Below are 21,832 nucleotides of genomic sequence, written 5' to 3'. Positions count from 1 at the left end.
AGATAAAATAGAATATGTGCTAAACAAACATTTTACTCAGGTGTCACAAAGGAAGAAATTAGCAATGTGCTACAGAACGCAGAAAGAAATTATTGAAACGTATTAGCATAGAAGAAGCAGAAGTGGTTCATGTACTTGAAGCACTCAAGATAAATAAATCCCCAGGACCCGCTGATAGCTTGCTAATTGTATACAAAAAAAATGAGAGGTGTGTTTACAAGCCTCTCTCAAGTCAGGGATGGTACCTGTCAAAGAAAACTCTTCACTCAGGTTAGGTGTGGTCCAGCAGAGTCCTTTATTCATGCTGATGGAGAGGATACAATCATACAGATCTGAGAGCAGCCTCTCAAATGAGATGGTAAATGCAATGGGTTTTATACAGCAGATTCACTTAGGCTAGCTCATTCTAAATTTTCATATAAGGAGTTGTTATCTCTCTACAAACACTTCTTTGTAATTGACCACTTTATTCTTAAGAAGCAATTTTACCTTGTATACAGAAAAAAGGAAGTATATAAATAAAAGGTGTGAAATTTAGCTAGATATTCTGCAGTTTCTAGCATAGCATCAAAACGTCAAATAAAATGGTTGCAATTGTCCTTTCATACTGTTGCTAGGAAAAATACACATAAGCAAAGCCAAATAGTCACCGTCTTATACACTTATAAAGGTAAATGCTAAAATTCTCCTTCATACCCATGGACAGAAGAATAGTTCACATAGTGACCATCCATAAGGAAGGTGACAAAACTGACTTAAGTAATTATTAACCTTTTAAGTTGAGCCTGTATTTCGACAATTATTTGAACTAAACTAGATAAACACCTACAGTATATGGAAATGACATACTAGGGAATAGCCAACATAGAAAATACAGGCCTTGCCTAATGGACATCCAAGTTTTTTGAAGCACTCAAGTAGGTATCTGCGTCAGCATGCGTAGGCTGCAAAGGAACAAGTAAAGACTTATTCCATGCTGAAAAGATTAAAAGAAACACAATGTGTTTCAGCTGTGGAGACTTCTTTGGGTGTGGAAGAGCGAAGGCTTTTAAATATAGCAATCTGGATGTTTATAAGTGCAGAGTGCTATCAGGGAAGCTAAAAGGCAATAGCGTAACAAACTAGAAATACAAGCTGCCTCTTCCAATGTACGCCAAATGTGTCAGGATATTCAGACAAATTCAGACAAATTGTAAAAATCTAAAATAAGCAGTGTTACATCCTCTGATACTGATTTCTCTCTACCATATGAGCTGAATGCCTATTACACTCTCTGTTTGAGAAGGGAATCATGGAAGTGCTGGTGCCAGTGTTCCCAGCCACGGGTGATACAGTCGTGTCTGTCACAGAGGCTGAAGACAGGGTAACTTGACATGAACATTCTGAAGGCGACCAGTCTGGTTGGGGTTCCTGGATGGATCCTTAAATCCTGTGCAGACCAATTGGCCACAATTTTACAGATGTTTTTAATCTTTTACAATCATCCTTTCCAATGTGTTTTAAGGAAACAACCATTATACCAGTGCCAAAGAAGAATAATGCAACCTATTTTACAGACCGCACTCACATCTAACATAATTAAATGACTTGAACACAGTGGTACCTGAGTGCTTAGATCCCCTGCAGTTTGCATACAGGCATAACTGACAACTCCATTTCCCTGTTTCTTCACACTGCCTTAGCTTGTGAAGCTTGGATGTTGAAGACAGATACGCCAGCATGCTATTTATAGATTACAGCTCCAATAGCTTTAACACTATAATTCAATCCAGACTAATCAGCATCTCTCTAGCAGCAGGATTATGGTTTGTGAGGGTCAATGAAAAGCTTTCTTCCACACTGTCAAAATTGGTGCAACTCAGGTCTGTGTGACAACCCCCTACTGTTTAGCCCCCTGCTTTCCTTGTTTACCCATGATTATGTGGCCAGATACAGCGCCAAATCCATTTACAAATATGCTAATCACACTACCATCATTGGCCAAATCACCAGTAATGATTTGGAAGATTTGGGTGAGGAAGTCTCAGGAAGGCTGGAAGTATTTCTAAGGATACAAATTATCCTGATTCCTGACTTTTCTCTCCTTCACTTTGGTAAAAGTTATACCCTTGAGAATGAAGGCTACAATTCATCCTTTCTAATTTTTTCACTTCATTTGAACAATCATTACAGAATGTTGCATGTCTGCTGACAAGTTTCTTCATGATCTTGTTTTCAGTTTTCACTGTATTTCTCATTGGATGTTTTTTTTTTAAAACTTGTCTGTCATGGAAAGGTGTCAAGGAAAGAAAAACTTTCATGTTGTAATTTCTTGTTTATCATGCTGCTTTTCCCATTTTGAGAAATTTATTAACCGTTGTATAGTGATTTTATATGTGGAATACTAAGTGCCTCCCAAAAGTCTTGGGACAGAAAAACCAAAACAAAGCAAATGCAAAAGAACATTTTTTTTTATGATCGAATAATTAATGTGTACAATCAGAATGGCAAGTACAATATAATATACATTTTAGTTTTCAGTAATCAATGCATACGTTTGATGATATCAGAATTTAATAATACTTTTTCAACCCACTGATTTCTAGTGACCATAAGATACATTCACTTTAGGTAAAGGTCAATATTAAAATATTAAAGGTATTAATACATTAAATTATTAAGCATTAAAATATTTAAAGTCCATATTTGATTGCATATCCCTCTGAAGCAATAATTGCATTAAGTCTTCGACCCATTGAGGTCTCCAAATTAATTCCATCTGTAATAATGTAATCATTGGAGGTGCTTTGCCACACTTTTGCTATATCTACTTCGGGTTCTTGACTTATTTTGAGTGTTGTGATTTTTTCTTCACTGTATAAAATGCCCCATTGACCAGTCTTGTATTTTACACTTTTTTTTCTGATGATCTGATCATCTCCTAGGTTTCATTCACTTGTTTTTGTTTAAAGATATGCTGCATGGTGAGGTGTCACTCAATATTGTTACAAATGGGGAGGGGTAACAGAAATGGTGAAAATCAGGAATTGACGGAGCGGATTAGTCAATAAGTAAAATAATTATTAATAACCCCCAACTTGTAACTAATTTCTAGCAATATAGCTAAGTGGCTGGTATAATTAGAGGCATGTGAATTCTGTATTCTCTGGCACAGCTTTGTTGAGAGGAGTAATAATCCAGGCACACTTGGTTAAACAAATATTTATTACAATGACAAAACACAAACAACACTACACACAACAAAACATACAACACACATTACTCTTTGTACAGTATTTACAAACATTCTGTTTACCCCCCAAAACACCTGACTGCTACTCTTAATGCCTACAGTAGGCTGGCCAAACGATTTTAATTTTTTTTAAAAAGAAATAAAAAATGAGATATAATGATGTGTTCCTGCTTAACTTAGACATTGCACGACTTTAAAACCTATAAAAACAGGTTTCGAGAGTTAAAAACCACTTTTTATGCATGAAAAATGGGTGATTTTTCTTCCTCGTGATCAGCTCAGAATCTTTGTGTACGCTGTAAGGTTTTTACTTCTTAATTAAACGTTTAAAATACACAAATTTCATAAAGACAACACAGGTTTCAAAGAGAAAAAATCCCATTATTTTCTCTTCCTGTTGTGTGAAACTGATCAGCAGATCTTTTTTTCCCAATCAGAGGCTCTGAAAATAGCGTACCGCCCACTGCCCTCCATTAGAGAGGGGCGCGGCACCGAGAGAGGGAGGAGCCGCGGAGCTCAGCAGTACAGAACGAACGTTCTGCTGCCTGGAGTGCTTATGGCAGCAATCGCATCTGCATTTATAACTTTTAAAATTAATCAAGCAATATGAAGCATCTCTTTTTACTTTTAAGTCACTTAATTATCATTAAGCACAGCTTTCTCACCACTTAGACTACTTTTTGATATCATCCTTAGACAAAGCAGAAACTTGTTGTTCTGTAATGATATTACAAGTGGAAAGATAACAGATTTTAATTGTCTTTAATTTTGTTACGTTATACATTTTAGAAACGTTTCATCCATACAAACACCACAGAACTATTTTCGATTGTATTTCCTGTGATGGACTGGCGCTATGTCCAGGGTGTATTCTGCCTTGTGTCCGTTGCTTACTGGGATAGGCTTCAAATCCTCTGTACTGGATAAAGAGATTAGAAATGGATGGAAGTAAAGGCACTGTGTGGATGGAACTATACACAGTGTTAGAAACCCACTATGAAATGGCAGCATCTCACTGAGAATAAAATATTTTATAGTGCTGGCTTAAAGAAACAGCCTTTCCACCTCTCTTGCACATCAGTATCCATACCTAGTTATTTAAACAAATTGCCTCTAATTATAAACATCTTAATATGCTGGCTCTGTGGATCAGCATCAGCTATGTTTGCCCATTCCTTCAATTCATGTGCATCCAACACACAGTTCAATGCTAGCAACTACACAAAATCTAAAATACAATCCTCATTTCAGTATCTATGTAAACATACAGTCTGTTAACTTCATCTTCATCAAAAGTATGCCTAACCCCATTAGGAAGTGTTCTTGTTATCAGTGTATTCCTCAGTTTTCCCAAAATTATCTTCTTCTTACCAACATCTCTAGTCTTTTATCCTGCAATAACTCAGCCAACACAAAAGCTGCTTGTGTTAATTTCTTTAAATCACAAATATCACGTGTAAATACTGGCCATGTAATACTCTGCATTGTGGAATAATAGTTTATTTTAAAGGGAACTAGAGAAACTAAGAACTAGAGAAATCAAGAAAGGCTTTTTTTCTAGAATTAATAAATGCACATTCTGTTCACTGGGGAAATTAAATCCACACTGAGCAATCTTCAATATGTTCAGAATATGACAGCGAGAATCCTATCAGGGATGCATTACACCTGTTTTCAAGTCCTTGCACTGGTTACCTATCAGGTTTCGAGTCAACTTCAAAATCCTCATCCTCATTCAGTACCTACAGTATGTGGCTTATTATCTGTCTACTCCCCACCTTTGGCCATCTGACTCTGGTCTTCTAGCTGTCCTCAAGAACATCTACATTCTGTGGGTGACAGGACCTTCTCTAGCTGCACCTCAGAGCTCTCAATTTGTATCCCCAGTGATATCAGTCACGTACCCTGAGTGCATTTAAATCTAACCTCAGAACCTTTCTTTTCAGAAGACTTAGTGTCTGTATCTGCTTCATTTTCTAATTTTGGTAGCACCTCTAACTGCTTGTCTTTCTTATATGTATTTACTTTGTAATCTGTGGTCCTTTTATCTGTTTTTACATCTACTGTATTGCTTTGAGATGCCACTTTTAAAGGTAATATATAAAATAAAGTTTTTTATTATTGTTATAGAGAAACATGATCAGATTTTCCCTGGTTCAGAAAAAAAGACCTAAAGTATACTAGTTTGTCACTCTTCTCATTCCCTTTGCCAAATGACTTTTCATACTAATCTGATCAATCTAACTGCCTGTTTTCTGTGCTTTCTCTATCCTGCTAGATTTACAATTATTCTGAAAATGTTCTTCTTGAAATAACTAATTTCTAAATACCTTTTTTCACTGTTAACATCTTGCAGCAAGTCTGCGACAAAATATACACTTAGCTCAACCTGACAGTTCATCCTGCTACCAACTTCTTCTTCTTCTTCTTTTTCACAGCCTTAGTCCCAGACTGTCCTGGGGTCAGCTGCTTTGGTTGCTCTTCTCCATTTTTCTCTGTCAAGCACATCTTCCTCACTCACTTCACATATCTCCATATCTTTTCTCACACAATCTATCCATCTCTTTGTAGGCCTGCCTCTTCCTCTGTTACCTTCCACCTCAAATTCCATTACCCTCTTTGTTACTTCCTCAACGTCCCTCCTCATGATATGTCCATACCACCGTAACCAACATTGAATAAAAAAATCTGAAGATTTCTATATTTATGTCTTTATTTAGTGGTTTCATTAGTGACAAAGGCTAAACTTTCTTCGAAAAATGTCTTTTATGTGTTGCAGAAAAAACTGACTTGCTTTAACAAAATATGTTTACAAATCCTTTCACCTGGCAATCTACCTGAATGCCCAACTATCTGAGAAGCCCTCCATGAAACCATGGTTGCTATTAATTCATATAGGGCTCACTGACAGAATTGCTGTTTTTTATGCATGCTAATTTTCTGATTACTCTGTTTCATGTTTATAGACTTTATTGATCGTGAAGGGAAATTGATGTACATGTTCATGCACATGATTAACATGTTTGCATGTTCTTTTGTAACATACACCTTTTTGTGCATTTTTTGTTTATCTAAGCAAGTGTTCCTGCATCCCTCTTCTGCACTGTAGTCATGGCTTTTTTTTCTGTTTGCTTTTTTCAAAGCAACACCTGCTCCAGTTCTAAAACTTTTTGCTCATGTGCATTTTTGTATTTTTTACACCTCTAGCACTTTAACGTCCTGAATTTTCATTTGCCTTAATTTGTAGTATGAATTTGAGTTTTATCCTTAAAAAGCTTAAGTTTTCACTATCTTTTGTTTTTTGTCCTACAACTGTTATTATTGATCACCGAATTATTGTACTTGACATGACTTCATTCACCCTTTCTTGAACGTCTATGACAGGCAGAGAGAGTGCTGTTTCTGGTGCGATCTTTTGCAGCTGACATTTCACTGTTGTAAATGAACAAGAAATTAGATTGCTCATAAATCACTTATTCTATATAAACACAGCGTAATTGCCCTCCAAAAAACCTCTTTTTCTTGTTCATTTTAGAGACCTTGATCGAAAGTTTAGATTTTAGATGTCAGAAAGGATTTATTTTCTCTGTATTTCCTACATTGCTTTGTCGAGATTTTAACTTTATATTTAGGCTCAGATTTCAACTCAAATCGTACAGTAATTAATAGCAGTAAATACTGATGTTTTGCTCCCTCTTACCACAAAAATATATATGTTTTGTAGGTGGGATGAACTTTATTTTGTACGCGTAGCTACTGTGATTCGGACACTGAACAGTTAAAGATGGCGGCAAATCAGGCACCCAGAGGGGGGGGGGGGGGCATCTTCTCGCCTCCATAACTAAAATGCCAAATAGGAGTGGCTTAAGCGACATACACAGTCGTGTAACTGACAGTCTGAGGTAGCCTATCGTGTAAATTTCAATTTGTTGCTGATCAAGCTTTCGAAACTCTGCCCCCAAGTCATGTGACTGATTTTTCGCCCTGTTTCGTTGGTTAAACGCAATGATTACAAGCACCACCATGGTAACTGGGATGTGTAGTTTTTAATTCTGTTTGAATTATAACTGTACGTACTGTCTTCATATTTGGCCAGGGCTTTAAAGAGAAGGCGCACCAAAAAATTTCGGTGCCGTCGTCTCCGCTTTAAAGGTACCCCCATGCTGGAAGAATTTGACCTCGGAACGTTTGCCCAGCGTACCTACAGAGGCCACATAAGAGATGAGCTGCCTTCTAATTAAATATGAAGCAACCTTCAGTTAAATCTCTCTCTCTGCACCCCGGAAAAAGGAGCCTTTATCCCTATCCATAAAAAATGTGCCATAAGCAGGAAAGGTGTTTCCAAGTGAGGTACTTTTAACCAGGAACCCCAAGTTCCCTAAAAACACAGAAAAGCACGCTCTATCTAACAAGGTTCCAATATTTAGCTCCAGTCAGGTTTGATATGATCATGAAGTAGGGGCTCTTGCCTGGTGCAAGCTTCACGTCCCTACTCCTCTGGACTCCTCTCTTCTCCTCATTGCCTGCTTATTGTTTCTACCCCCTTTCTCCTTTTTTTGGGCTCTTAATGTGATCTTGTATTGTTTTGTTTCTGTACTGCTCTTTGGCAATCATTAACCCAAAACATAGTTGTGTATACTAAGATAAACTACAATTATTTCTGCTCAAGGGACCCCCCCAGACCTCAGCAAACATCCTCTCTCTTTTAAGGTTCGAAGTGTTTACCCTTTCAAGTATCACAAACTTTATATGAAATCTAAGAGACACTTCTCAATCATCTAAAGCTTTAACAATATTATTTTTATTTTCTTTGAGAATTTCATTTTCAAGGTTTTTTCAGAAAAATAAAAAGTTACATCTACTTAGCAAAAATAGGAAAGATGTCTTAAGGGTGAAAATGAGTTGGCCATATGTAGGAGGCAGAGTTATGCTTTATCTTTTATAAAATTAAGATTACATAGCCACTGGTAATAGGGACCAGGCAAAATTGTAGTGCAATACTGATTAAGAATGAGTCCCCATTTCAGTAACTAATGTTTTTCACAGCAAATCCTCCAGATTTTTAATGAGTCTGAAAAACTGACCTTCAGAACCACCTTGAAAGCTCTAGTTTATCAGTGCTTTATCTGCACCTAGTTTTTATTCCTGGTTCATATAATTGTGCTTTTTGTATGTTATTTTTCTTCACAACCTTCATTGGTAGACCTACTGGGACACTGGGAGGGTGTGATGTTACTTATTCTTTTATTTCTAGTGACTGAGAGAGAAAAACAGTTTTGGGATTCTGAATAGGCCTAAGAATAATAAAAACTATTTCATTCACTGACCAGTCAAATCACTTAGAATACTTTTTTTCATCAAAAACCTTGGTGCACCCACATCGGCAGTGTCACCAATGACTGCTTCTGTATGCTGACCATCTAGGTAGCTGAAATAAGATTTTTTTTAGTAAAATTTGTTAAAGTGCAGATATTCAAAAATAATTTTATTTCTCCTCCTTTGTTTTCCAGTCATTGTTTAAGGCAGACACTGCTACAGATGCAGCCAATCAAAAGGCGTGGTACAAACCCGTACTGCACACAACTATTACTGTCATACCGCGGTACGTGATTGGCTGGCCAAAATGACCGACAGGGGCACTCATGGTGCATTAGTTGGTAGTGAAAAGATTTAATCATTTAATCTCTTTACTGTGCATGTTTTAATCCACTTAGTATTTAATATTTATATGGAATTTTATAACTAAAGGGAAATTTTAGTAGCTGAGCATAAAAAGAAGAGGAGCATAATGCGTCTGATGATCATAAATTATTAATTTAGGACCATAAACATATTATGTAAACTGTATATGGCTGGTATTGGTATTTTAAAGAAAAAATACACACCAGTACTCCACTTTCTTCCCAAACATTTTCAGCATCAAAGTCTTACATGTGGTTATTTCGGAAAAGTTTTTATATGAAAAAAGCCATGACATAGACATAATGCATAAGAGGGATGTAGGAACACTTGCAAAATTTTAGATGTACAAAAAAAATCACAGAAAGGTGTGTATTACAAAAGAACTTGCAAACATGAAATAGATGTGGCAGAGAGTGAGGGGCTTGAATAATTAAATGGATTTCTGGCAGGGAGAGTATGAAGGTTTGATGGGAAAGAGTCAGAAAATTAGAACACATAAAAACAGCAATTCTTATATGAATTAATAGCAAACGTGGTTTTATGGAGGGCTTCTCAGATAGTTGGGCATTCAGGTAGATTGCCAGGCAAAATGATTTGTAATTATATTTTGTTAAAGCAAGTCAGTTTTTTGCAATACATAAAAGACATTTTTCCAAGAAAGTTTAACTTTCGTCACTAATGAAACCACTAAATAAAGACATAAATATAGAAATCTAAAGATTTGTTTATTCAATGTACATGTATGTAGCAGGGTGAACTGTCAGGTTGACCTAAGTGTATATTTTGTTGCAGAGTTGCTGCAAGATGTTGACAGTGAAAACAGGTATTTAGAAATGACTCATTTTAAGAAGAAGATTTTATAAATCTAGCGGGATAGGGAAAGCAGAGAAAATAGGTAGTTAGATTGATTAGATTAGTATGCAAAATCATTTAGCAAAGAGGGTGTGAGACGAATGACAAACTAGTATATTTTAGATTTTTTTTTTCTGAACCAGGGAAAATCTGATCATGTTTCTCTATAACAATAATAATAAAACTTTATTTTACAGATGCAGCCATTCAAAGTGCGCGGCACAGACACGTACCACGCATAATTGGCGATGCGCGAGGACGCAAAATACCGTGGTACGTGATTGGTTGACCGACAGGGGCACTCGTGGTGCGTTGGTCGGTCGTAGAAAGATTTAAATGTCTGTACTGTGCCCTTTTTAGTATTGAATATTTATATGGAATTTTACCACTGAAGGGAAATCTTAGTAGCTGAGCATAAAAAGAATAGGAGCATACTGTAACGCGTGTGAAGGCCATAAACGATATTTATTTTGGAACATAAACATACAGTATATGGATGGTCTCTGTACTTTAAAGAAAAAATACACACCAGTATTCCATTTCTCCCTAAACATTTTAAGCATCGAAGTCTTTAACTAACATGTGAAATAGCGTGTAAAAAAGTGGTAGTTTTAAGTTTTTTTGCTAATATAATATGGAATCACGTATCTAAAGAAATTAATAAGATATAATCATATTCGTGTACTGTGACAGGGCTGTGTAGGGCTGTTTCACCTCTGCCCATGTGAGCTCCCTGGTATTCTGCTGGTCTATGTGCTGGGTTAATCACCCACAGGTTGTATTAATTGACTTTTTATATTTCTAAATATCACAACATGATCGAATTTAAGTCATTTTTAATAACAATGAATAGTCACCTTCTTTCCTTCTGACAACTGTCCCTGCTTCCTGCTTCTATCGTGTGTGTGTGTGTGGGGGGATCCCTTTAGATCTCCCTTCAGATTTAAAAGGTTATTAATCATACATTGGCATTATTAATTAACAAATGCAACATAAATTGTTATCTTTGTCTTCTAAGTATCTTAATCAACTTTCAGCATAGCTTTGTCCCCGTTTGTAATCATTTTTATTTTTTAAATACATTTTAGAAAAGTGTAATCTATACTAAAAAGCTGTACACCACCTGCTATGTAGATACATATTGTAATACTTTCGGGTTCGGATAGGACGGACATAAGAACTCCCTTTATTTTTTTTCCCCGTCACCACCTGTCAGCCCGCTCTCCTGCGCCCCCAACCAGAGACAGCAGACAGCAGACCCCGACCGCCAACAGTGTGAGCCAACACACCACCCACGTGCCCGAGAGAGAGAGAAAAGAGAGAGAGTAACACCCAGGGGTGCAGAAGCAGGGAACTATTTACAAGGAAAACGGATTCCTCCCGTATGCCCACTTCACTGTGGGACAGCCGCACTGGTCAGCGGCCTTCCTAAACCCCGCCCTGACCACTTTCACTCCTGTCCTGCCCCTCACCGTGCACCCCAGCCGGGTGCTCTTCGGCCTCTGCCTGGGGCGAATGCGCTACAATATGTTTAGATATTTAGATATTTAGACCCGGCGCGGCACCGAGAGAGCGTCTGCATTTATAACTAAGATTACTCAAGCAATATGAAGCATCTCTTTTTACTTTTAAGTCCCTTAATTATCATTAAGCACAGCTTTCTCACCACTTAGACTACTATTTGATACCATCCTTAGACAAAGCAGAAACTTGTTGTACTTTCTAATGACATACAAGTGGAAAGATTACAGATTTTAATCGTCTTTTATTTTGTTATGTTATACATTTTTGAAACGTTTCATCTATACAAACATATTTCTGCATGTTATGTTACACTTAGTTCACTGTTTTAAATACATCTAATTAGGAAAGTTAGGTGTTAGCATAAACTATTAGTAATCAATAATATTGAATTTAGCACTGTTATAAGTTGTTGTTATATACAAAACTAAAGAAAAAACAGGGTAAAATATAATTCAAAATATTTTGCTAACAATGTTAAATGTTTATAAATACTAAAATGTATTAACTAAGGAGTAGGATGGCACAGTTGTTAGTATGCTTTTTGTTTTGTTTCTTTTTCATAAATACAACAGTAGTACCTGATGTCTCAGTGGCTTTCAAAGTTAAATTATGCATGCAAACCTGTGAACTAGAAAGATAACTAAAATATTAATCCATTTCAAATGATGGCAAGGTGGTTAGCATTGCTATCTTGCAGCACTGGGGTCCTAGGTTCAAATCCTGCTGTCCTGTGTGTGTGGGGTTTGCATGTTCTCTCTGGGTTACATGTTTTTTCTCCATATGTGTGATATGACTCCCTCTCGCACTCCAAAACATACTGGCTGGTTAATTGGTTTATGGAAAAACTGGCCCTGGTGTGTGTGTGTTTGTGTCTGTCTGTCCTGTGATGGACTGGCGCTATGTCCAGGGTGTATTCTGCCTTATGTCTGTTGCTTACTGGGATAGGCTCCAAATCCTCTGTACTGGATAAAGAGATGAGAAAATAGATGGAAGTAAAGGCACTGTGTGGATGCAACTATACACAGTGTTAGAAACCCACCATGATATGGCCCCATTCCTTCAATTAATGTGCATCCAACACACAGTTCAATGTTAGCAACTACATGAAATCTAAAATACAATCCTCATTTCAGTATCTATGTAAACATACAGTCTGTTATTTAAAAAGTCTGTTGTTTAAGTTTATTTTAAAGGGAACTAGAGAAACTAGGAACTCGAAACTAGGAGAAATCAAGAAAGGCTTTTTTTCCCCTCTTCACCTGGTCAGCCGTGATGATCAGCCTGGCCTGGGGGATGGTGCTCATAGGGCTTTTAGTGCTGCAGGTATTAATGGCGGAGGTGTTGGAGAGTGGCAGCTGTGGGGGATGGAGGAGGTGTTGGGCAGTCGCAGCTGTGAAGGGTTAGGGAGTATGTGGCTGGGGGGATGGGTGTCGAGCCACAGAGCACCCTGAATCCCTTGGTGTATTTATGCTATATTCTCATGTACAGCTAGAATGTGTTCATTGTCTTCCAATGTAAGGCAGGTTCCTTTTGCCGAAGTTGGGAGACATGCCACACCCGGACTGTTAAACCAACGCATTAGCACGTCAAAGCTATCCTATTGAGGAGCCGGGCACAATACTTGTTTTGTTCCTGGATTTTCTGATCTGCATTAATTACAGAAATCAATTTCCTGCTCTATGCAGACGACCTGGTCCTGCTGTCGCCCACAGAACAGAGGCTGCGGCAGAACCTGGAACTGCTGGAGCAGCACTGTCAGACCAGAGTTATAGTTTTCCAGAAAAAAACCTTACCTCAGGGAAACAGGTACAAATTCACACTTAACAACAACACATTAACACCTAACAACGGGTGCACGGCTGAATTAGGCCAGTACCCACTATTGTTAAACATACAGAAAAGAATATTAAATTATTGGCTTTAATCTTAGCCGTACTGTGCCCCTTTCCATTCAGCAGGTGTCTGAGCCGCTGTGTCCTATCTTCTGACAGTCGCTGTTGTGAATGTCTGTAGAATGTATCTTATTTTTAGTACTATATTTTTATATTATATTCCCTATTAATTAAAGAGTATGTTTCGGCTTGTCCCCCCCTCCTGCCCCTCTTTGTGTACAGTAGAGGGTCCTGTCCTGGATGGTGGAGCTCATACAGCCCATACAGCTGTGTCTGGAGAGAATCCAGGGTATCAGCTTCAACCACACGGCTGGGCAGCTTGTTCCCCCCTCCTGCCCCTCTCTGTGTACAGTAGAGCCTCCTGCCCTGGATGGTGGAGCCCATACAGCTGTGTCTGGAGAGAATACAGGGTATCAGCATCAACTACACGGCTGGGCAGCTTGTCCCCCCCTCCCGCTCCTCTCTGTGTACAGTAGAGCCTCCTGTCCAGCCAGTACAGGAGGTTCTACTGTACTCAGAGAGGGGCGGGAGGGGAGAACAAGCTGTCCAGCCGTGTGGAATGCTACAGAACCCCTAAACAGACAATACACACTAGCTGAATATTTTGCACATATTGTTAAATTATTATTACTATTATTATTACTAAATTATTACTATTTAAAAAACACTTAAATTACTTAACCAGTCTCTTGAAATAACATTATTTTTCAAGCAATGTAACTAACGTCGGGCAATGTGTTTTTTTTTTAATCTAACATTGACAGCCACATCTTAAATCTTGTCAGTCAGCTCTTTTTTCTCTATTTGAATTGTGGCGATTCAAACAACTTGGGATAACAAGTGGTCTCAAAGTCAACGAGCCCACAGAGCTTCAACAACAGATGACAACTTCCTTAGTCCTTCCTTAGTCTTCCTGAAATTGTCAGATTATAAGTGAATAAAAGCATTTTATTAAAAACACATTTGCGTTTGTTTGGGAACTATATTATGTATTATTCATATGTAAGATATAATGATGTGTTCCTCCTTACACTTCACACGACTTTAAAAGCTAGAAAAACAGGTTTCGATTTGTGTCTTTTTCACATTATCTGGCGAGCCTTGTTTTGTCAAAGGACAGCACATACTTTGAAAAGACCGGAAATGTATTAGCAAAGAAATTTAAAATAGTCTTCTTTAGGTGTGAGGGCAGGAGTGGATCGCAGCAGGCATAATCAGCAAATAACAAGAAAACAAAGAACAGGGTGAGATGAGTATCCAGACAGTTAGTGATCAGAAAAAGGAAACATCTGTTACTCCCGGGTTTTCTACGCAATTTTTTTTTACTTGCTAATGCATCAGACACATTTCCTGGCGTATTGTGTTTTAAATAAAATAGGAGTGTCTTTCCCTGGTATTATCTCATGGTGTAAGTTTTATCTGTACAATACTGTATACAGGTACAGACTTCAAGCTGCACCACTGTATCACTTTGGTAAGGAGACAGACTATGGCCAAAATCACAAAGACTCTCTCACACCAAATAATGAAGATGAAAAGAAAGGGGAAGTCAACACGAGACATTGGACAAGCCAAAGCCCAAACATCCACTGAAGGTTCATGTCTGGGGGGGTATATCTAGAAGAGGCCTGGGACCACTTCTTATTTTCGAAGGAATTATGGATCGTGAATTCTTCGAGGAAGTTCAAGACGATGATCCGAAACACACAGCAGCAAGATCGAGGCTTGTAGCAGAAGTAGTGAACTGGGTGAAAACTCCAGCCGAATTCCTAGATCTAAATCCGATAGAGATGGTTTGGTATTCGCTGAAAGACTATGTTTGGAAAACTGCTAAACCCGTCACAAAGCAGGAACTGATCGATGCGATCTATAAATTTGGGAGGAAGAACTGACTGAACAAAATTGCAACAATTTTATTAACAGGCTGTTTCGTATTCTTCCTAGGATTGTTAACCGGGGCGGGGGACATTCGGGAATGTGAGTCTGATAAAGACAGTCTCTAGTTTGTGGACAGTCTGGACAAAACATTCCTGTTAGACAAGAGGAATGTAAAAAAACAATTACTTTTTGTCAATGAAAACCGGTGTGTGTCTCTCTCTCTCTCTCTCTCTCTCTGCTGGATGTGTCTCTCTCTCTCTGCTGAATGAATAAAAGCATTTTATTAAAAATGCATTTGCGTTTGTCTGGGTATTTACTTTGTAATCTATGGTCCTTTTTATTGTTTTTACATCTACTGTATTGCTTTGAGATGCCACTTTTAAAGGTGATATATAAAATAAAGTTTTTTATTATTGTTATAGAGAAACATGATCAGATTTTCCCTGGTTCAGAAAAAAAGCGCTAAAGTATACTAGTTTGTCACTCTTCTCATTCCCTCATTGCTAAATGGCTTTTCATACTAATCTGATCAATCTAACTGCCCGTTTTCTGTGCTTTCTCTATCCTTTAAAATAAACTATTATTCCACAATGCAGAGTATTACATGGCCAGTATCACAGGCCAGTTCACAGGTTTGCATGCATAATTTAATTTTGAAAACCACTGAGACATCAGGTACTACTGTTGTATTTATGAAAAAGAAACAAAACAAAAAGCATACTAACAACTGTGCCATCCTACTCCTTAGTTAATACATTTTATTATTTATAAACATTTAACATTGTTAGCAAAATATTTTGAATTATATTTTACCCTGTTTTTCCTTTGGTTTTGTATTTAACTTATTATATGATAATCAGATTTAATGTATATTTGAACAATGAAAATATATTTTTACAAGATGCAGGGGAAAGTGCAACAACTTATTACAGTGCTAAATTCAATATTATTGATTACTAATAGTTTATGCTAACACCTAACTTTCCTAATTAGATGTATTTAAAACAGTGAACTAAGTGTAACATAACATTCAGAAATATGTTTGTATAGATGAAAAGTTTCAAAAATGTATAACGTAACAAAATTAAAGACGATTAAAATCTGTGATCTATCTCTTGTATGTCATTAGAAAGTACAACAAGTTTCTGCTTTGTCTAAGGATGGTATCAAAAAGTAGTCTAAGTGGTGAAAAAAGGTGTGCTTAATGATAATTAAGTGACTTAAAAGTAAAAAGAGATGCTTCATATTGCTTGACTAATCTTAGTTATAAATGCAGACGCTCTCTCGGTGCCGCGCTGGGTCTAAATATCTAAATATCTAAACATATTGTTGCGCATTCGCCCCGGGCAGGGGCATATAATTAAACACGCTTTTGCGATTTAAATCAAAACTCGATTAAAATCAATATAAATGTTTATATTGTAACGCATACTGTACAGCCTCCATTCCTCTATAAAAATGTAAAAGATCGTTTGCACAGCCTAAGAGGGGGGGTCTACTCTCAATGCCAATGTAAATGTCGTATTTACAATTTGTTGATAATAGAAGTTCTCTAAAGCTTAGTGATATGATTAATAACCTTTTAAATCTGAAGGGAGATCTAAAGGGATCCCCCCACACACACACGCGATAGAAGCAGGAAGCAGAAGCAGGGACAGTTGTCAGAAGGATAGAAGGTGACTATTCATTGTTATTAAAAATGACTTAAATTCGATCATGTTGTGATATTTAGAAATATAAAAAGTCAATTAATTGTCCATAATATTGCCATTCTATTTTTTCGAAGAAATGTTTGTTAAAAGAAAATCATGGCACCGGCTGGATTTGAACACACAACCTGTGGGTGATTAAACCAGCATGTATACCAGCAGACTACCAGGGAGCTCACATGGGCAGAGGTGAAACAGCCCTACACAGCCCTGTCGTAGTACACGAATATAATTATATCGTTATTAATTTCTTTAGATACGCGATTCCATATTATATTAGCAGAAAAGCTTAAAACTACCACTTTTTTGCACGCTATTTCACATGTTAGTTAAAAACTTTGATGCTTAAAATGTTTAGGGAGAAATGGAATACTGGTGTGTATTTTTTCTTTAAAGTACCGATTCCTGGAATCTGACTGGCTGACACCCTTCTGAAGTGGTACCATAATATCTGGTATACGGAAAAGAAAGCGTAGATAAAAAAGCTTGGATTCTCATGTATCTGATACAAGTATCTTTTAATACAGTCTTTGTTGTGCTCTTGAGGATCCTTGTGATATTTTGAGCTCTGGTTGAATTATAAGTGTCGCAGTTTAAATAATTTTCGTAGTTAGAAATTATGAAACGCTCTGTTAGAAGCAAGTGAGTTTTTATGTCCGTTACAGTAAAAGAAAATACCTGACAAAATAGGGCTTGGACAGATTCCAAGTGCTTGTACAAAAAAAGTCATTCCTTTATCGTATTGGCTAGCTAATGTCCTGTCCTCGTTAGTTAGATCAACAAAATGCTGTGGTGTTTGTCAAAGAAAAAAATAAAAGTATTTTCATTTAAAATGACATTTAGAAAGAATGTGGACCAGCGTAATACTTTGAGTTTACAGCTTGTCCAAAGTCATTCATTATTAGTACTATTAGTACTATCTTCGGTTAAAGCTTTGATGCATAAAATATTTCTGAATAATTAAAATATTTATTATTAAGGTAGGTTGTGTACTTTTGTCCAACTGAGCAATCTTGCTTTCATAAAATATACCAACTTTTTAATGACTGATGATTACAGTACATGAGAGGTTAAGCTTTATTGGCTCCTCCTGGCGGTTTTACAAGGTGATTCCAGATACTTTCTGGCATGACGTCAAATGACGCAATACACCGCGTGATACTGCTTTTTGATGCGACATGCCCACCGCGTTATACCGCGAAATACCCCACCCGTTTTGAATGGCTGCATCTGTATATAACATCTTTAAAAATAGCATCTCAAAGCAATACGGTAGGTGTAAAAACAGTAAAAACAGTTACCACTGATTACAAAGTAAATACAGAAAGAGAAGCAGTTAGAAGTGCTACTGAAGAACTGCTTCTCTTTCTGTAGCTGTGTCAGCATGCGCAGTTTACAAAGGAACAAGTAATAGGTTTATTCCATGCTGAAAAGAGAAGAGAGAAAACACTGTTTCGGATAAGTCTTCTGAAAAGAAAGGTTTTGAGGTTAAATTTAAATGCACAAAGGGTGGGCAACTCTGATATCACTGAGGATACAAATCCAGAGCTCTGGATTGCAGCTAGAGAAGGTCCTGTCACCCACAGAATGTAGATGTTCTTGAGGACAGCTAGAAGACCAGAGTCAGATGGACAAAGGTTGCAAGGTAGGGAGTAGACAGATAACAAGCCAGATAGTTACTGAATGAAGATTGGGATTTTGAAGTTGACTCAAAACCTGATACGAAGCCAGTGCAAGGACTTGAAGACAGGCGTAATGCAACCTGAACAGGATTATGTCTGTCAAATTCTGAACATTTTGGAGATTGCTCAGTGTGGATTTAATTACCCCAGTTAACAGGATGTGCATTTATTAATTCTAGAAAAAAGCCTTTCTTGATTCCCCTAGTTCCTAGTTTTTCTAGTTCCCTTTTAAAAGAAACTGTTATTCCTCAATGCAGAGTTCTACATGGCCAGTATTTACATATGGTATTTGTCATTTAAACAAATTAACAAATGCAGTTTTTGATGATTTAAGTGTTGGCTGACTTATTGCAGAATGTAAGACTAGAGATGTTGGTAAGAAGAAGATAATTTTGGGAAAGCTGACGAATACACCGATAAAAAGAACACTTCCTAATGGGGTTAGGTATACTTTTGATGAAGATCAAGTTAACAGACTGTATGTTTACATAGATACTGAAATGAGGATTGTATTTTAGATTTTGTGTAGTTGCTAGCATTGAACTATGTGTTGGATGCACATGAACTGAAGGAATGGGCAAACATAGCTGATGTTGATCCACAGAGCCAGCATCTTAAGATGTTTATATTTAGAGGCAATTTGTTTAAATAACCAACTAGGTATGGATACTGAAGTGCAAGAGAGGTTGAAAGGCTGTTTCCTTAAGTCAGCACTGTAAAATAATTTATTCTCAGTGAGATGCTGCCATCACATAGTGGGTTTCTAACACTGTGTATAGTTCCATCCAAACAGTGCCTTTACTTTCATTCATTTTCTAATCTCTTTATCCAGTACAGAGGATTAAGATGTTACTGTACGTTTATATACAGTACTTTGTAAGAAAAGTGATAGTTTTAAGCTTTTCTGCAAATACACTCGTTATTGGCGTAAACAAAAGCATACTTTTAGAATTTGATTAATAGGGAATATAATATGGAATCGCTTATCTAAAGAAATTTATAACAATATAATTATATTCATGTACTATAGGACAAACACTACTTGTTATGTGACTGTATCAGTGGTGTGGTGGCTTAAGTGCCTGACTTATAACCCTGAGGTCAAGTGTTTACATCCAGCTATCGCCACAAGTTTTCTTTTAACAAATACACATTAGGCTGGGCAATCAAATTTTTTAATTTAAAAAGAAAAGAAATAAAAAATGAGATGTATTGATGTGTTCCTGCTTAACTTAGAAATTGCAGGACTTTAAAAGCGATAAAAACAGGTTTTGATAGTTAATAACCACTTTTTGTGCACAAAAAACAGGTGATTTTTCTTCCTCATCATCAGATATTTCTTGGAAAAATGTCTTTATGTGTCGCAAAAACCTGACTTGGTTTAACAAAATATATTTACCAATCCTTTCACCTGGCAATCTACCTGAATGCCCAACTATCTGAGAAGCCCTCCGTGAAACCAAAAGAATCACAACTGAACGAGTTTTGACAATAAGAGAGAAGAGAGAAATAATAAGAGAGTCCCCATTAGCCCCATTTTAAATTAAAACATAAACGCGTGTTTAATTAAATGCCTTTATTGATTCACAATCTGGCAATGCAACGGAAATTGTTATCTTTGTCTTCTAAGTATCTTAATCAACTTTCAGCATAGCTTTCTCTCCATTTAGATTTATTTTTCATACCATCGCTAAACGAAGCAGGAGCGTATTGTGATTCCTATTGGGATCAAACGTGGAAAGATTAGATTGTAGTTGTTTTTATTTTTTAAAAACATTTTTAGAAAAGGAAATCTATACTAAAAAGCTGTATTTATTTAATACCACTTGATAGTTATATTAATAGAGATAAGAATTCAAGTTGATACTGTTTAGACTTTTAATCATTTTAAACTGTATTACAGCATCTTACACATCAAACATGAAAAAGTCGGTATATTTTATAAAAGCAAGATTGCTCAGTTGGAGAGCATAAAGCAAGTATATTTTTTAATGTTTGTAATCACTATTCTTGCAAGTACAAACACAACATTAACTGGAATGCTACAGAACCCTAAACAGACAATACACATGAACCTAATATGCAGTAGCTGTGTCAGTCTTCTGTGTAAAGAAATCAAGGACATCATGATTTGAACATCATTGGGTGCTGTTTTTAAAAAACTGTTGAGTAAGGAATATGAATTTTCATATGTTTACGCTCTAAGTTTCAGTTTGTTTCTTTCTCACCCACAGCGATTCGGGCACAGAAGGGTTAAAAAGAAAGTCAGACAGGCAGGGGGAAGGGTGAGTTGTGAAACTGTTACCTTTCCTGGATAAAGCGATTAGAAAATAGGTGGATTTACACCTGTGAAAAGCATTCCAATTGTAATGCGATACGAAAGACATTCATAAAAAATGATCTTGTACGTTCTGTAAACTGAAATTTTATGAAGGAGACATGTTGAGTATTGCCTCTTTTTACACCTGGAAGAACATTCCAATGTTAATGTGACACTGAAGATATTATTAATAACCTTTTAAATCTGAAGGGAGATCTAAAGGGATCCACACGGCACAAGTCCGCGCTAGATATTCAGAGGGAAAGACAGTGACGTCACCAAGCAGGCGAGCAGACACACCGTCTAATGTCAGGTGTATGCGTTAAATATATTTAGATCTTTAAATTAATATTGTTATTGATTTTTTTAGCCTCACAATATTGTCCAATAATACTCTTCTTGTGTCATACACATATCAATAGCAAGTCTTATACTAATGTTTGTGCTACAGAACATGAATGTAATTACATCATTAATTTTTTTAGATATGTGATTCCATATTATATTCCCTGTTAATCAAATTCTAAAAGTATGCTTTTGTTTACTCTGATATCGAGCATATTTGCAGAAAAGCTTAAAACTATCACTTTTCTCTCAAAGTACTGTAAATAAACGTACAGTAACATGGTCAAAAGGAGCACGTAAAAACCACATGTAAGCCTTTGATGCTTAAAATGTTTAGGGAGAAATGGCATACTGGTGTGTATTTTTTTCTTTAAACTACCAATACCGGCAATATACAGTTTACATAATAGGTTTATGTTCCTAAATTAATATCGTTTAAGAGCATGTGAAAGGCATGGTGAATCAGAGATTCTCAAAACTTAACTTGTATAATTGGAAAGAAATACGTGATCCGATCAACGAAAATGCTGTGGTGTTACTTTTTGTCAATGAAAAAATAAAGTATTTTTGTTTACAAAGACAGTTATAAAAAATGTGGACCAGGGTAATACTTTGATTTTACAGCTTGTCCAAGGTCATTAATTATTAATACTATTAGTAATATCTGCGGTAAAGACTAAAATATTCCTGCATAAATTAAAATATTTATGATAAAG

The 21,832-nt window shown here is 36.6% G+C and overlaps 1 protein-coding gene across 4 annotated transcripts in view; it reads left to right on the top strand.

Annotated features, from left to right (window-relative positions):
- Positions 1 to 21,832, top strand: part of mid2 (midline 2) — a 508,198-nt gene that overhangs the window by 68,745 nt on the left and 417,621 nt on the right. The window contains exons 2-3 of one of the 4 annotated variants that reach the window (XM_015351120.2): positions 8,743 to 8,834; positions 9,964 to 10,039. The exons of 1 other annotated variant lie outside the window; for it this stretch is intronic. The gene's annotated coding sequence lies outside the window, so the exon portion shown is untranslated. Of the gene's footprint in view, positions 1 to 8,742; positions 8,835 to 9,963; positions 10,040 to 20,685; positions 20,737 to 21,832 lie in introns of all 4 variants that reach the window. 2 more of the 4 variants (XM_069193421.1, XM_015351122.2) reach the window with 2 other exon arrangements.

This window comes from Lepisosteus oculatus, chromosome 8 (genome assembly GCF_040954835.1).
Source record: "Lepisosteus oculatus isolate fLepOcu1 chromosome 8, fLepOcu1.hap2, whole genome shotgun sequence".
Lineage (NCBI taxonomy): Eukaryota > Metazoa > Chordata > Actinopteri > Semionotiformes > Lepisosteidae > Lepisosteus > Lepisosteus oculatus.
The sequence above is the reverse complement of the archived record's forward strand: the minus strand, read 5'-3'. Positions and strand labels throughout refer to the sequence as shown.